We start from the raw sequence: 9,802 nt of genomic DNA, 5'->3' as shown, positions 1-9,802 counted from the left end.
AGTTCCAGGGCTCTCCTCTTATACTTCCTGTCCTGCCCCAGAACTTCCAGTAAGGGGGGGATGGGGTAGAGTTGGCTCTGCCCATCAGTGGGAGAGGATTGGTCCCTCACTATCCAGTTTGGAGGGAGGCCATTTTGCCTCACCACACCATATATAATCTATAGACAGTGCTTAATTTTAATTAAAGAGGTGTCATGGCTCAAGCAATTAGGTGCTGGGGCTCAGGCAACATTTTTACATTCATAACTGATGCAGCAAGTCCAGAAATACCAGGGCAATGAATTTCCAAGACTAGAGGTACTGGCTCTCAAATTAAGCACTGTCTATAGATGTGTTCAGCATCCTCTGAGTCAGTATTGTTTTCTCCTATAGTTACTACCTGATGGAGTTCTTCCATCTTCTGTTTATCTTAGGTACTCTAGCCTCCATTACCATAATACCTGACTGTCTCATAAACTTCGCTATATTTAGCCTCACCACACCTGTTGGAAGTACTATAATCCCAAGTTTACACATCTGAGGCACAGAGACAGTAGGGGCTAGATTCCCAAAAGGAACAATTGCCAATTTAGGTACCTAAGGCCAACATTTAATTATCACTAAGATCCTCAAAATCTCTGCTTAGATGCCACCTAAAGCTATAGCTGCCTAAATTTCCAGCATTAAATTACCCTAGGGACCTGAATTTCTGCCAGTAAGCGTGAGTACAGTTGCTTCAGTCTAAGCACCTGGGCACCTCTCTCAGTGGAGTGCTCAAACTAGGGTGTTCTCCTGCCTATCTCATCTGTGGGTACAATCCAATAAGTGTTGTCAGAGGCCACCTGACAGATCAGTCGCTTTACAAACAATGGCACCAGAGGAGGAGGTGGCTGTGGCCCGCTTAGTACTTTTAGCTCAGTAATTAGAGCACTCACCCAGGATTTGCGAGTCCTGGGTTCAATTCTGACTTCTGGGATTAAAATAGGGCACTCCCTGGTGTTCCCCCACCTAACCACAGACATTATTGTTAATGAGCATTTAAAAAAATACACACAAATTTGCCCTTTGATGATAGCGAAAGGAAGAAAGAAAAACACATGACCGATGTTAATCACTCATTTAATGCACTAGTGAGTGTCATTCAGACACCACAGTGATGGATGTGTTAAGAGAAGCTAAATAAACCATTATTCTCAAACTCTGCTTTTAACCACAACACAACCCAGTGCCTTGAGCACCTCTGGAGTTCTCATGTTTTCTGGTTCATGCCTCATCCAATACTCCTTCCACAATCCCAGCTCTCATGGACAAGAGCAAACATTGGAAACAGCAATTGACAAGAAAAAGTCTTTAAATCCAGCATATCTCACATGGCAAAAATAGAACTCTCCCATACTCAAAACTGTGCTGATTATTAATGCTAGATCAAAAGTCAAGAATCCAATAATGATGCATGACCTAAAAGCAAGAAAGACCCAAACATTTACCTACCAGACAAGAACTTGGTTAGATCAGTATTTCTCAACTGGTGGGTCACAACTCCCAAGGTGCTCGCAAAAGGTGATTAGGGAGCCATGAGGCACTGAAAATTGTATTACAGTCTAAAGCAGGGGTGGGGAACCTACGGCCCACAGGCCGGATCTGGTCCCCTTGCTTAATTTCATCTGGCCCACTGCGCCCCCACCCCTGCCTGCAGGGCCAGAGCCGCAAGTGCTGGCTCGCCCAGCTGCAGGGGGAAGCCCCGAGCCTCCACGGACCCCCTCCCCTCACAGGTGAAGGCTTGCGGTTGATTTTTTTCTGTGGGTCAATGGCTCATGACAGAAAAAAGGTTCCCTACCCCTCGTCTAAAGCATGGAAAACTCATCCTCCCTCTCTGCACATTCTTACCCTTCAAGGTCAAATATTATCTGTCAGCCTATTGAAACACTGAGTTAGATGACACCTTGGGCTCACTGCTGAATCACATACATTATACTCTAAGAACATGCAAAACCTGTGGTGTTCTGGTGATCCTGTTACCTGTCAGTCTGAAACACTGATGAAAATCCACAGGAACTATAATAAAGCATTTGACTGTTCCAACTCAATCTGTGAGTCACACAAAATCAACAGATGCTCATAAATATACAGACTTCGAGAAACTAAAAGTTTTTGGTGGTATTGATAGGTCTGAGGATTTCACCATTATGATCAGTGTCTATCAGCCAAGATTTTAAAAGCAGGTGCCTAAGATTAGGTTGCTGTCTGTAAAGTGTTTGGGCATCCAGTAGCTCCCACTGTAGTCAGAACATTCCCGTGCTTTGCATACTTCAGAATGAATTGCTGATACCATTAATCATTTCAGGAAATGTGTACTTTGTCAGAAAAATCCATTTTGCCTTGACCTTCCTCATCTGTTCTTGTGTGCCAGGACTTGATTCTGACATAGCTGGACTCTCCTACAAAACTATTTTGTTGCAAATAGAGTTTGTTTTCCTTTCTCTGATGTTTAACAGAGGCCAAGGGACTTCTTGTTCTTATCCACTGTAACTTTAGTCTCTCAGCCTGTACTATGTTTTATAATTTGATCCATATTTCCATTTTTATAAAGCCATGTTAGGGATATATCAATTCTAAAGAAAATACCATGTGGGCCAACAACGCACAATGCATTAGGATAATGGGAAACACTCTGTGCTCATGTGCCCAAGAAATTTAAGACACATTAACAGGTGTTTCATGTGGTTGAAAGAGATATCTGTAGAGCCACTTTATAATTTCTTCTGAGCATGCTGTCAGGGATGACCCTCACCTTTGGTAAGCTTGAACCGTGTTGATCTGATTCTCAGTTACACTAAGGCCTCAGACAGAGTGAACGATAACAATGCCTTGAGATTGGTCCCCGTGCAGGGGGCCTACCTGGTCAATGTAGAAAAGCCTTACACCTGCATTGCTCCCAGACCCTCAGTATAGGGGCATATCTGAGATGTGGCCAGAGTGCCTTTCACCATGACTATATTCTGCTCCTAAGGCTTATATGGGACTATGAGAAGCAAAGCTCAAATTGAAACAGACTTGCACTGGGGACCAGGCAGGACCCAAAATACAGAGAGCACAAAGATGGCTTAACACTACCATCCTCCTTCCCAAAGTTTAGGGGCAGACTAACTCCAAATAAGTCCATGTGTGACTACATTGAAAATAGATGCTTACTGGGCCAAAATCTGGCCCTATGAATCAATAGATTAATGACTATTTGCACCAGCTGAAGATCTGGACCACTGAGTCTCTAAAGAGGGAAGAAACATCTGAAAAACATTTTGATTCTTCTTGAGATACCTCAGTATTTTGAGCTTTGTGTCCCTTTCTTTTTAAGGGGTCTATCTGAGAGATCACCTCATTCTCAGAGGCAAGAAAATGTCTTCTCACTGCCAGAAGAGATCATATAGCACCGCAGCATGACATGCATCAAAGAAAGGAAGGGGTCTTGCTTGTATGTTTGTGCACATGAGCACTAGCAGAACCTCGTCACTTAGGATCATAGAATCATAGGACTGGAAGGGACTCGAGAGGTCATCTTGTGCAGTCCTCTGCAGTCATGGCAAGACTAAGTATTATCTAGACCAGTGCTTCTCAAAGCCGGTCCCGCGCTTGTTCAGGGAAAGCCCCTGGCAGTCTGGGCTAGTTTGTTTACCTGCTGCATCCGCAGGTTCGGCCGATCGCGGCTCCCACTGGCCGCGGTTCGCCGCTCCAGGCCAATGGGGGCTGCAGGAAGGGTGGCCAGCACATCCCTCAGCCCACGCCACTTCCCGCAGCCCCCATTGGCCTGGAGCGGTGAACCGTGGCCAGTGGGAGCCATGATCGGCCGAACCTGCGGATGTGGCAGGTAAACAAACCGGCCCAGCCTGCCAGGGATAGCTCAGTGGTTTGAACATTGGCCCCCTAAATCCAGGGTTGCGAGTTCAATCCTTGAGAGTCCCATTTAGGGATTTGGGGCAAAAATCTGTCTGGGGATTGGTCCTGCTTTGAGCAGGGGGTTGGACTAGATGACCTCCTGAGGTCCCTTCCAACATTGATTCTAGCCATTGGGCCATGCAGCCCTGTGTGGAAGGGAAGCTTTCCCTGAACAAGTGGCGGCCCGACTTTGAGAAGCACTGATCTAGACCATGCCTGACAGATATTTTTCTAACCTGCTCTGAAAAATCTCCAACAATGGAGATTCCACAACCTCCCTAGGCAATTTATTCCCGTACTTAAACACCCTGACTGCTAGGAATTTTTTCCTAATGTCCAACCTAAACCACCCTTGCTGCAATTTAAGCCCATTGTTTCTTGTCCTAGCCTCAGAGGTTAAGGAGAACAATTTTTCTCCATTCTCCTTGTAACAACCTTTTATGTACTTGAAAACTGTTACCATGTCCCTTCTCAGTCTTCTCTTCGCCAGACTAAACAAACCCAGTTTTTTCTATCTTCCCTCATAGGTCATGCTTTCTAGAACTTTAATAATTTTTATTGCTCTTCTCTGAACTTTCCCTAATTTGTTCACATCTTTCCTGAAATGTGGCTCCCAGAACTGGACAAAATACTCTAGTTGAGGCCTAATTAACGTGGAGTAGAACGTAAGAATTTCTTCTTGCGTCTTGCTTACAACACTCCCGCTAATACATCCCAGAAAGATGTTTGCTTTTTTTGCAATGATGTTATATTGTTCACTCATATATAGCTTAATCAACATGAAGATAATTAAGGGCACAAATTATCTTCTTACTTTAAAAAAAACTGCTAGATTGTTTTAAAATAAAGGTATCATCAAGGGAAGCTGAATGGAATTTATCTTATTTCACTGAGAGAATAATTTTGGCCCAAATTGCTCAGTACTTACAATTTCATTAGTAAAGGATAATGTTTTAAGCTGAAGTTTGAGGCACCGGCTAATTGTCTTGAATCTATTTTCACAGAGTGCTGGGGGTGGGAGGGAATAGCACATGGAACCAAAATTACTAAAATTTGCCTAGCCTAAAACAGTAATCACTTTGATATATGATACAGCACATATTATAACATCAGGTTATATTAAACCACCAGTTACATATAGTTTCCTGCTTTCTTTTCCCTTTTCCCTTTCAGCATTTACAACAAATTTTTGAATTAAGATTGTCCTAGTTATCCTATCATGGCAAGGATACAAGACTGCATCATTACTGTAGGTTTTCCTAACATTTTAAGGGATGAAGGATATTACAGTAACTATTTTCTCTTGAAATAAGTGAGCAGCATGGAAGATGAAGGAAGTTTTGTCATATTTCAAAACCAAAACCAATTTGCATTTATTTTTCTTACATGAAGAAAAAATAATTGCCCTCTTTAAGTTTAAAAATTATTACGCCTCTACCTTGATATAACGCTGTCCTCGGGAGCCAAAAAATCTTACCGTGTTATAGGTGAAACTACGTTCTATCGAACTTGCTTTGATCCACTGGAGTACGCAGCCCTGCCCCTCCGGAGCACTGCTTTACTGCGTTAAATCCAAATTCATGTTATATCGGGTCGCGATATAACGGGGTAGAGGTGTACTTGTCATTTATTTCATGCTTTAATTAAAGACTTTCAGTTCATTTAGATGAAAAGAAAATGTTTGTCCAAAACAAATATATTCAGAGATTTACTGTATAACAATACAGTGGGGACATGATCTACCATTCTCTACCACAGACACTTAACAGTGAGCAAGTCACTTATACATCCTTCAGTTTTGCCATGTTTATACTGGGGTCTTAGCCACAAGCACAAGTTAAAGAAGCCCTGGCACTGTTCTCTTTTGCACCAGAGGTCGGTTTGGTCCCCTGCAGCCTCCTGGATTGGGAATGAAAGCTGACATAAAACCACACTTCCAAGGTGAACTGAGCACTGTTGTCAGAGGGGTTTTATTTTTGTGTGTGCGGGGGTTTCTTTATTTAAAAAAAACCATTGTGAATCACCATATTGTAGTACCTTTAATTTCTTTGTCTCCAAACTAATTTGGAGGTGATCAATATGCTCTTTCACTGAAAGGTCTATAGTTGCTGCACTGTGATTTGGGCAAAGAATGGTGCATACATTATTTCTTTGAAAAGGTTATATCTGCAAAGAGGTGAATGCAGATATGTAGCTCCATTCTGCCTGCTCCAGGTCTTGGCCCATCCTTTCCCTGATCTTCCAGTTTCACTTTTTCTCAAGCTTTCCAGTTTCTCTGTCTCCGCTGAACTCTTCCTTCTAAACAATCTTCAAGACTTCCACTTAATTTAACATATTTTCCCCTGTCTTGCACCTGTGCAAAGTGGACATAATCCAAACCAGAGGCACAAGTCAATGCAAACCAAGGGGGCTTGCTTTATCTTACCCCTCTCTACTTCCCAGTTATGTGCAAAGCTGATTGGGGGCTATAGTGAAAAGAGGTTTAAAAGAAATAAAAGCATTATAAATTATATAATATTCAAGCAATCTGGTGGTATTGTTGCCCAAGAAGCATTTTAAAATTTGTAATAGAAATTGCTGGTGCAGTTTTAGAGGCGGAGAAATTCCATGAAATTTAACAAAAGAAAAAGACAAATGAAGACTGAAATCAGAAAAATCTCAATTTCAATAAGACTGTTATGGAAAAATCTTCCAAGGAGAGTGGTGGAAGCCACTTCATGTGGAAAATGTAAAAGATGACTGCACAAATCACTAGAAAAAAAAATATTGCAGGAATAATTCCTAAATGGAAGGAAGATGGATTAATGACCAATGGATCTCTTATATTTCTAACTTCAACAGGCCAAAGTTTGCCCTCCATATATCCCATACAAATTTACTCCTGCAGAATTGACTCTGATTCTGATACTGCATCTAGTCACCACACCGAACTTGTGTTCCTATCAATGGCTAGAGGGCCTTTTTTCTGAGTGTGTGTATAAAATGAATTGACAAATTGCCAATAACAAATGTTTCAAAGAGAATCTTTTAACTACATGACCTAAGTCAAGTCTCAGGACTATTTTTGTGGGATGCTCTCGCTCTCAAAGTCTTACAACAGCTGATGAGTAGGTGTCAAACAGTGTCTGGAAAAATAATTAAAGATAACTTGAGAGCACTGAGCTGTGAGATTAGGGTTTATAATGATAAACTTCATGATTAGTATATTTATGATTTGCAGACAGATGGTACAGATAACATTGTGAGAAATTGGAAAAACCCAGTTGGCAAGCAAGGTCTCCATTTTTGTTTAACAAGCTTGCCAAGTCCACACAAACCCTTGCAGAGCTTAATTTGATTAAATGAGAAATCTACAAGACTGGCAAAATTAAGCCCATAAATTCAGTAGCCGAGATCCGCATCTGTCATCAAAGAGGCAGAAAGATGCTCTTTGCCCTTCCCTGACCCTGAGCAGCTCTGCACTAGTCTGTTCCCTTTCCCCACTCTTCTCCTCACAAGTTGAATCAGGGTTAAAGCTGCTTTAAATGGCACCAGTTTCCAAGGGCCCTGAGAGGCCATTTAGGGATCTAGGGCAAAAAAACAGTACTTGGTCCTGCTAGTGAAGGCAGGGGGCTGGACTCGATGATCTTTCAAGGTCCCTTCCAGTTCTAGGAGATAGGATATCTCCATTATAACAAAAAAAAAAAAGTGCTCTTCTCAGAAAAATGCTTTTCACAGTGAGATGACATGGACACCATGTAGCATCAGTGGCACAGATGTCATCTTCTTCCTCTATCTTACTAGGAGATTTGTCCCTTCTTCCCTAACAAGGTTCTGGCCACAGCAATTTACACATTCAGCACCTCCAGACTCGATTACTGTAACTCATTGTGCCAATGTCTGAAGGCAGCTTCAATGTGGAGGCTCAGGTTTGTGCTGAATGGCTCCATAATGGGATAGGCTGTTGTGAGCATATTTCCCCTGTGCTCCAGTCCCACAGTGGGCTCACTGTCTGCTTCTGTTGCTGGTTCAAGTTTTTAGTCCTGATTTTCATTAGAGAGCTAGAACTTCGTGACATTAGTGTCAGTATCTCTAGACACACCTGGGGCTAGATTTTTAGCTTTATGTCTCTAAATAAGGTGGCTGGTGAGATTTTCCTAAGCACCTAGGTGCCTGATTTCCATTGATTTCAGAGCTTTAGTGATGAGTAGAGCTGACTAGAGGATGACAATTCCATTTTCTAACAACTTTTGAGGTTTCAAAATTTGTTTGCATTCAGTATTGGAAGGAAAACAAATCCTTTTGAACATTTTTGCGACAAGAGACTTGTGTAGAAATGTCCATTTTTGGATCGAACTGTGTGTATGAACTTACGTCCATTTGGGCACTGACCTAGGATGTGAGAGACCCAGGTTCAAGTCCATGTCTGATTCAGAGTGATTGGAGATTTAAAAACTTTTCTCTACTCAGGCAGAGTAAAGGACTTGCATGTGGGTCTCCCACATCTGAGACCAGTGCCCTAACCACCTGGCTATAGAGTGGAGTCTCTTTCTCACAACATGTTTTCTGGCTGAAAATTTCATTGAAACTGATCCATCTCCATGATGAAATTTCATTTTCTTGAAAATGCTCCAACCAGCTGTAGTGGTGAGTGCAATATAAAATCCTGAAATAGATAGAAACAAGTAAATGCTCTCTAAATGAAAGTGTTACTGCATCCCACTCTTCCAAAATTAGCCTGTTCTCATTTAAAACCTATACATCTCTTTTAAGCTGATGACAGCATGGGGAAATTGAGAACAGTAAGACAGCAATTCCCAGAACAGATGTGGTGCAGTGGGAATCGAGTTTTTACAGCACTCGCATTTATTACCTACCTCACTGTCCTTTAGAATCCAGCATTTTATTGCATTTCACATACACTCCCACAAAGTTATGTTTCTGAAATTGAAAGCTTTTTCACAACATTCTACCATTGCTCTTCTACTGTGAAATGTTCATCACATTAAATACTTACAATCTGGGGGCTAATTTGCTGATGAACCAGGTCATTTTAATGTAGAACTTTTCGTGCCCCATTGTGGAAATCGTCGGACTAAATGTGTAAGTAGCCACTCGCCAACAAAGTAGAAGGTTTTACAAATGAGCCCATTGGATTTGTATTAAACAGACCTGGCTTGTGGGGGAAAAAAATATCCTCCAGATCTTAAATGGTTGATATGACAAATGTTACAATAGACTAGTAAGGGTAAGATGGCATTGAAAAGTTTTTAGTAGCAGGAACATAACTATGACTATTTTAGTTATGGATTGGTCCTGCTTTGAGCAAGGGGTTGGAGTAGATGACCTCCTGAGGTCCCTTCCAATCCTGACATTCTATGATTCTATGAGGGGTATATGTGAATTAAAGGACACCAACTGGGCAGAAGGCCTGTAGCAGATGAAGTCACTAAGGAAAAATGTGTTCAGAATCCTTGCAGCACATATATAATTAAGGATTATTAAAAAGTGACAGTAAGAATTAACACCTAAATCAAGAGAGAGCCAGAAAGAAACAAAACATCAACAGTGGAAATGTTGAAATTAGCTATTCAGCAATTTGTAATTAGTTCATCTATTTAAAATGTATAGACATGCATGTGACCAGGAAGAGCAAATACCTTCATTTCACTTGGCTGTATGGCAAAGCAAGCATACAGTAACTGTTTATTATCACTGTTGTAAGGCTAAGATGAAATTCTGACCCCACCAAAGTCAATGACAAAATTTCCATTGATTTCAGTGGAGCCAGGATATCACCCATCATTTCTTGACAGATTTTTGCTTTTAAGATACATTTAGAAAACCTGCTAAATAGTAAAATGTTATTAGAAAAACTAACTAGCCATTTCTATTTATCTTGTCAGTTTTG

Source organism: Trachemys scripta, chromosome 2 (assembly GCF_013100865.1).
Source record: "Trachemys scripta elegans isolate TJP31775 chromosome 2, CAS_Tse_1.0, whole genome shotgun sequence".
NCBI lineage: Eukaryota > Metazoa > Chordata > Testudines > Emydidae > Trachemys > Trachemys scripta.
Note: the sequence above shows the minus strand (reverse complement) of the source record.